Raw genomic sequence first — 6,861 nt, forward strand, 5'->3', positions numbered from 1 at the left:
TTGCTACTCTTTGGGGGCTAGCTCGCCGAGTTTTCATCGCACAGTGATGAGACACATATCTTTGTAAGATATATTTTTATTTTTTGGATGTGGATAAGTTCGGCGGGCCGTATTAAAAAGCCTAACGGGGCCGCATGCGGCCCGCGGGCCGTAGTTTGCCCATGTCTGGTCTAAATGAATGCGAGAGCGAGGGGGCGGGGGAGCAGGTGGGAGAGAGCGCACCTGGGTGTCAGGTGTATGACGTACGGCGCACGAGCGAGGTTGATGTGAGACCGGGACTGTTATGTTGGTTTTTTGGCGTGGTTCTGACAGTCACCGAGTCCTGAACCAAACCGTTCAGCAATAAATGCAGTTTGTACAATATCGCCGTCCGGCTGGACGCTACAGTAGTAACGAGTAACGATTCAGCACATGAAAAATGTATCGGAGTAAAAGTATTAAATTCATCAAAAATATGTAGTGCAGTAAAAGTTGGGGGAAAAAATAATACTCCACAGATACAGATACTGCATTTTAGTACTTAAGTACAGTACTTAAGTAGTTCCACTTCGTTACTATACATCTCTGTTCACGACAGCTATTCAGAAACCTGCTGTGACGTCAATGATACTACGTTCATGTTTTATACAGTCTATGTATTAAGCCATGATTTATTTCTCTTTTCTGCCATTTTTAAATATCCTGTGAATGCCACAGTGAACAACCAATCACATTGCGATCTTCTGCAAGGGTTTAGGTAGACTTCATGTGTTCTCGACACACACACACACATGCAAACCTGTATGCCCCATTCAGATCTGTTGGTAAAATGACTGCACACACTTCATTTATATGTGCCTTATTTCATCTCCTGAAATGTTCAAACTGTGATCAGCACATCAGAACATAAACCACATAAGACAGTGGAAAGCTTGAGAATTCTCTGTGACCGATCGTCACATTTTCATCCTGTAGGTAAATCTGACTTTTCCATGCTTCCACGCCGTGTCCATCACTTTTAATATCCACTCTCTCCATCGCTCTCTTTTTCCTGCTGGATTTCACCATCTTTCCATCCTTCTGCCTTTCTATGTGTGGACTCTAACTGGGAGCGGTGTGCTAAGTGAATAAAGTCAGGAACAGAGAGCATTGTGGGAGGAATACTGATCAGATCAGATGCTCAGCCTTCCTTCTTGTCCCCTCTTCTCCTCCCTACCTTCCCTACCTGCTCCTCTCATTACCTTCATTATATTTACTTACTGTCCTGTCTCCTGTCATCATCTTAATTCAGCTTCTGTCCTCTTCTATTTTGTCCTTTTTCTACTTTTCGTCTCTCCCTCTTGCCTCTTGACTTTTCATCCTCTCATCCCTCCTTTTTTCTCCTTTCTATTCCACAGTATTCTCTTTTTTCTCCCTCTTTTTTACGTCCCCAGTTTCTGTCCTTGCCTTCCTCCTCCTCCTGTTTTCCTCTCCTCCTCTCTTGTCCTCTCATGTTGCTCCTCTTCCCTATTTAATTGTCCTTGACTTGCTCCCTCTCCTCTCATCCATCCCTTCACATCCAGTTTGCTCTATCTCTCTCTCCTCTCTTCTCTCACTGGCTCTCCTTGTCTTTTCTCCTATTCCTGTTTCCTTTTTTTCTCTCCTCCACCCTCATTATTTACTTTTTCCTCTCCTCATTTTATCTTATCAATTCTTCCCTCTTCTCTTTTCTTCACTCTTTTATTTCTCTCTTCCATTCTCCTCTTATTCTTCCCTCCACTGTCATCCTCTCATCTCTTCTCCTTATTGCCTTTTGTCTTGTCTTCTCTCTTCCCCTCTCCTTACATCCTCTCCTTTCTTTGTGTTTCCTAAATCTCTCATTACCTCCTTTTTCCTGTCCTCTCCTCTGCTTTCATCATCTGCTCTTCTTCTCCTTGTTTCTTTTCCTTGGTTCTTCTTCTTATACTCTCTTTACCACTTTCCCTTGCCACCTTTGCTGTTTTTTCTTTCCTCCTCTCCTCTCTTCTCTTCTCCTCTCCTCTCCTCTCCTCTCCTCTCCTCTCCTCTCCTGTCCTCTTATGGGGTGTAAACAGTGTTTAGGAGTGACAGATAGGAGTTGATGCGCTGATACGTTGCCTTTTTTATATTGTAGCCCTCTGGAGTTGTATGTGTGTGTTGATGTGTGTGTCCCAGAGATAGACTTGATCAATTCAAGACCTGAGACCACATTCAAATAAACTGAATTCATGCCATATGGATCCAATAAATTGTCACAGTGCCTCTGTATAAAATCAGCACTTTTTTTTACCACTCTTCTCCCCTTCCCTGTCCTCCACTGTCCTCACTGTTTTATTCTCTCCTTCTCTTTCTTCCTCCTCATTTTCCATCTCTCCTCTGGCTTGATTTAGTGGGCGAGGCCTATAGCATTAACCTGAGTTAGCACCCAATTTAATCCATCCCCTCTGCTGCACATCTCTCCTACCCTTTATTTCTTCACTGCACCGTCGTCTTTTCTGCCCCCCACAACTTTCTTCTTGTCTTCTGTAAACACCCCATCGTAACCTCCAACCAGTCTGAAAACAAGCTGCCTCAACCCATAGGCAGAGAATGGAGATAGAGGAAAGGTACTCATTGATGTTGTCCTCCTTTCTTTCTTTTCTGTCCTGCTCATTGATTAGGTAGAATTTAAAGCATGTTGTCATCAGAAAAAATTCAACCGGTCCACACAGTGTTTACAATAAGAGTTTTTCAAACGCCTGCAAGTGTTCTGCAAATAATGGTGAAACTTGAATGTTGGATAACTTTGAACAAAACACTTTTCTGCATCAAAATTCTCCAATTCAGAACCACTTCTGTGAAACGAAGTCAAATAAAATCAAAGCAACAACTTGAACAAACCACCTCCCTTCCTTCTTTCTCTTTATCCTGAAACTTCTCACAAGTTCCGCTGATTGACCATTTAAAACTTTAATGTAACACTTAAAACAAACCATTTGAATTATCGGGTTTGTAAGTGTTAAATGACATGGTAGGAGGCAGTAGGGTTATTTTATAAATTAGTTTCATAAAAGCTCTTACAAAAAGCCGTTGACGTCCAGGCTTCATTAATTTAGTGAGAGAAGCCTATAGCATTAACCTGAGTTAGTACCAAATTTCAGTCACTTATGTTCCCCAAATCTATTTTTTACCTGTAATCCAGCAGCAGGTTGCCTGTTTAAAGATTGGGCAAGTCTCAACAAATGTGGTCCATTCTCCTGAAGGAACACATTGAGTTATGTGGTAAACAAAGCAAACTCTTTTTTATATTTCAGTAAAAGTAGCCACCCTTTGATTTACAGCGTTGCTCACTCTCGGTCAGCTTTATTTTTTGGGTGCTTTTCCTTCACTCTATGGTCCAACTCATCCCAAACCAGCTCAGTCGAGTTTAGGTCATGTGATTATGGAGGCCCATAACTACAATCCAGATGGTCAGTCTCTGGAGAATGCTGTGATAGCCGTGCTGGTTAATTGTCCCTTTAATTTTGAATAACCACATCAACACACCTCCTCCTCCTCCTCCTCCTCCTCCTCCTCCTTCTCCAATTCAGTCACCTTCTGTTGTTCACAAAGACATGATGGTTGGAAGCAAAAATCTCAACTTTGGACTCATCAGACCAAAGTACAGATTTCCACAGGTCCAATATCCATTCTTCATGTTTCTTGGCTCAATAGTTCTCTTCTTTTTGATGGTCTTCCTCAGCAGTGATGTTTTTGCAGCATCTCAGTCTCCTCTGAACAGTTGATGTAGAAATGTGTCTGCAATTTGAACTGTGAAGCATTTATGTGGGCTCTAGGTCCCATTAATTGGTGATTTCTAAGGCTGCAGAAGAGGTCGGTCTTGATCTTCCTTTTTTGGGGGCATTCTTTATGAGAGCCAGTTTCATCAGAGTGTTTGTTTTTTTGTGGCAGTACTTGAACCTACCTCAGATCCATGTTCCACGTTAGCTGTAGACTCGTGCCAATCACACATCACTTTTGTGTTCTTTCGGACACATGGGACACACACCATGGTAAGACGCAGTTGCAAGAAGAAGCCTAGTGAATTAGAGAACCACGTGAAAATAGTCAACGGTTTTGCTTTTTCTTCTGCTCCGTCTATGTCCAGCATGTAGTACTGTCACTCTGTGACTCAGTCACATTGAGCCATGTTGTAGCCTTGACATTGGGTTTATTTCAAGGGGGCAGCTATATTTTGAAGAGGTTAGAATTTTTTGTTGTGCTTCAATGGGATTTCACTCAGCTCACTGTCCTGCAGCCAGCTTCCACCTGCTTGGACGTAAGTCATGATGCTATCTACTTATATTCATCATGTGCTGCAGGCTACATTCAAGGAGGAGCTAATTTAGTCTATGTCCTGTCCTGGCCCACAGACTAATTTAGCTCCTCCTTGAATGTTCTCAATAATTAGCTGACAATATAAGCCACTCCCTCTGCATGTTAAGTGGGAGTCAGACTTCTGTTTGCAACCCCAGCACATTACCTCTACCTCCGCGTCATTGAGGGTTGTTCTCATTGTAAATGTCAGCCCTGGCACCATAAATTGATTGTGTTGTGAATAATGTGACTTCAAACAAACAGGAGTGAAACAGACTGCAGGATGCTGCAACCTGGATGCTCATGTATTAGAAATTCCAAATTAACTTTGTGAAAGACAGCATTCAAATTGTGTACTCAGCTTATATACAGTATGTGACAAATGTTATTCGAGCATTTTTTGTTAACATGACATATCCTTATAACTCTTAAAGCTGCACTATTGCATGAAGTGTAATATCAGAGACCCCACAGAATAGTATAACCAACTCTGCATGTCCCTTCAGCCTTCACCCTTTTTTGGTTTTAAGGCTTCGGTTTTATAAGTGTTCAGTGTAAGCAGCAGCGAGAAGCCATTCTGAGCTCTGATAAAGTCATTGCACCGTTCAGCACCAAACACACAAGGCACTGTTAAAAAACTCTAAAAGAGCCGGCTCTTTTAAGTGAAGATGGGAGCCGGCTCCCGTCCGTCCACAAACCGTTCTTTTTCTTTTACTTTTCTCTTTAGGAAAAGTACCTGTGGGCGCTATGGGCATTGGCTACGGGTGTCACATGCATGCTATTCAACCAATCATGTGAGGACTGACAAGGAGCATACCACAAAGCGGGGACGGGCAGGGGTAGCACTGCTGAGACCGTGACAGGAGACAAGAGGAGGGAGACACGCTGAAGGAGAGAGAGGAGTGAGGACGAGAGAGGAGTGTGGTGCAAAGATATATTATTTTTTACACTATACAAAAAACATTTTGGCTTTATTTGTCCAGATCTCAGTGGTGGGCATTAACAAAGAACATTTACTTGAGTGCTGTTGTTTAATTTCTCTTTTTTTCAGTACTTTGTGTGTGCTTAGGTTTTTTAAGGTGTTCCTATCTGCTTTGTGTAGCAGAGTGGGTTCTTCAAGCAAGTTGGTGCATTCATTGGGTGGTTTCAGGGACTAACAAGGGCTTTTACAACTGTAAATTCAATTGGCTAGAGTAAATTATTGAAATTCAAGTGATATATGCGTTCAAATACAAATCACAAGTCAAAACAGTGCTAAATTTGCCTGAATTATATAAGGTATAAGTGGTAAAATGAAGAGTCATTTGGGAGCCGAAAGAGCCGACTCTTCTTGGTGAGCTGAGCCAAATGATCCAGCTCACTAAAAAGAGCCAGAATTCCCATCACTACTTTCTGTCACACACATACACACACACACACGCACATGTGCAGTAGTGGTAATCGGCGTCAGGCCTGACTGTACCGTAAATGATACCATAACACAGACCCTCTAGGAATTCACGATGTTGTGATTTGCAACTTCAAAACAACTTCACTGAATCCCCTTGAATTCAGGGCGGTGTTGCAATTTTAACCAATCACCACGATTTTTCCGCAACTTCCGCGCAGTCTGCCTGGGGGATTCAACTCATGGCGGGAGGATCCCCTCATGGGATCTCTCCCCGGCGCTGGCTGGCCTCCGCCAGGCGCATTTCCTCCGCGGCGGCCCTTGGTCGGCATGGAAAGGCTCTGGGGCGAAGGTGGCTCACGGCTCCGTCCGCAAGGTTTACAGTGCCCGCTCACCCGCCCTTTTCCGGGACAGTCAATTTATGCATGATCCGATTAGGAGACTAATCGAAAAAATAATCGGTGATTAGTCGACTATCAAAATAATCGTTTGTGGCAGACCTATACTGAACACAGGCCATATGTTAAGGTCTCTTATTCTGAGCCAAGCACTGCATTAGAACTTTAGTTGGTCTCTGGGTGCTGCACCCACTGCACCTAATAATCAGGCTAAATGTGTCTGTGCTAAATGAATTGAATTAGTAAAGCTAAATAAAATGGAATTCATGTATTTGTTCGGTGCTTTGTCCTTGTGTTAATGTTTCTGTTTAGCCGTGTCTTCGTAAAGGTACAAGTACATACCTATTAAAAGAAGGATTCTCACCAGGAGCATGCACACACTTTCAGACAACTGAGCTCTCTTTATTGTTTTGTTTGTTGTCTCTGCTGGATGTAAAGAAACATGTGGTTGATTGGTTTGTATGAGCTGTATCAAGTGAGGCAGATAATTCGGCTGAGATGTCCTACCTAAGCTAAACTCTGAGTAAACAGCTGATCCTCACAGGAAGCACAGCTGAAGGAGAGAATCAGGAACAGCACACCAGACGATAGAACAATTAAAGCTCAATTTAGAATTATAAGGTTAATGAGAAAAGTGCTACTTGGTGTAAAGACAGGAAAACACAGCACCAGTAGGTGAAATTTGGGGATTTAAATAAAGGAAACATTTTCCATGTAACTGTGTCACAGAGTTCAAATGAAACAATAATGGAAGAAATGGAATAA

The sequence above is a fragment of the Larimichthys crocea genome, chromosome I (assembly GCF_000972845.2).
Source record: "Larimichthys crocea isolate SSNF chromosome I, L_crocea_2.0, whole genome shotgun sequence".
In the NCBI taxonomy this organism is placed as follows: Eukaryota; Metazoa; Chordata; class Actinopteri; family Sciaenidae; genus Larimichthys; species Larimichthys crocea.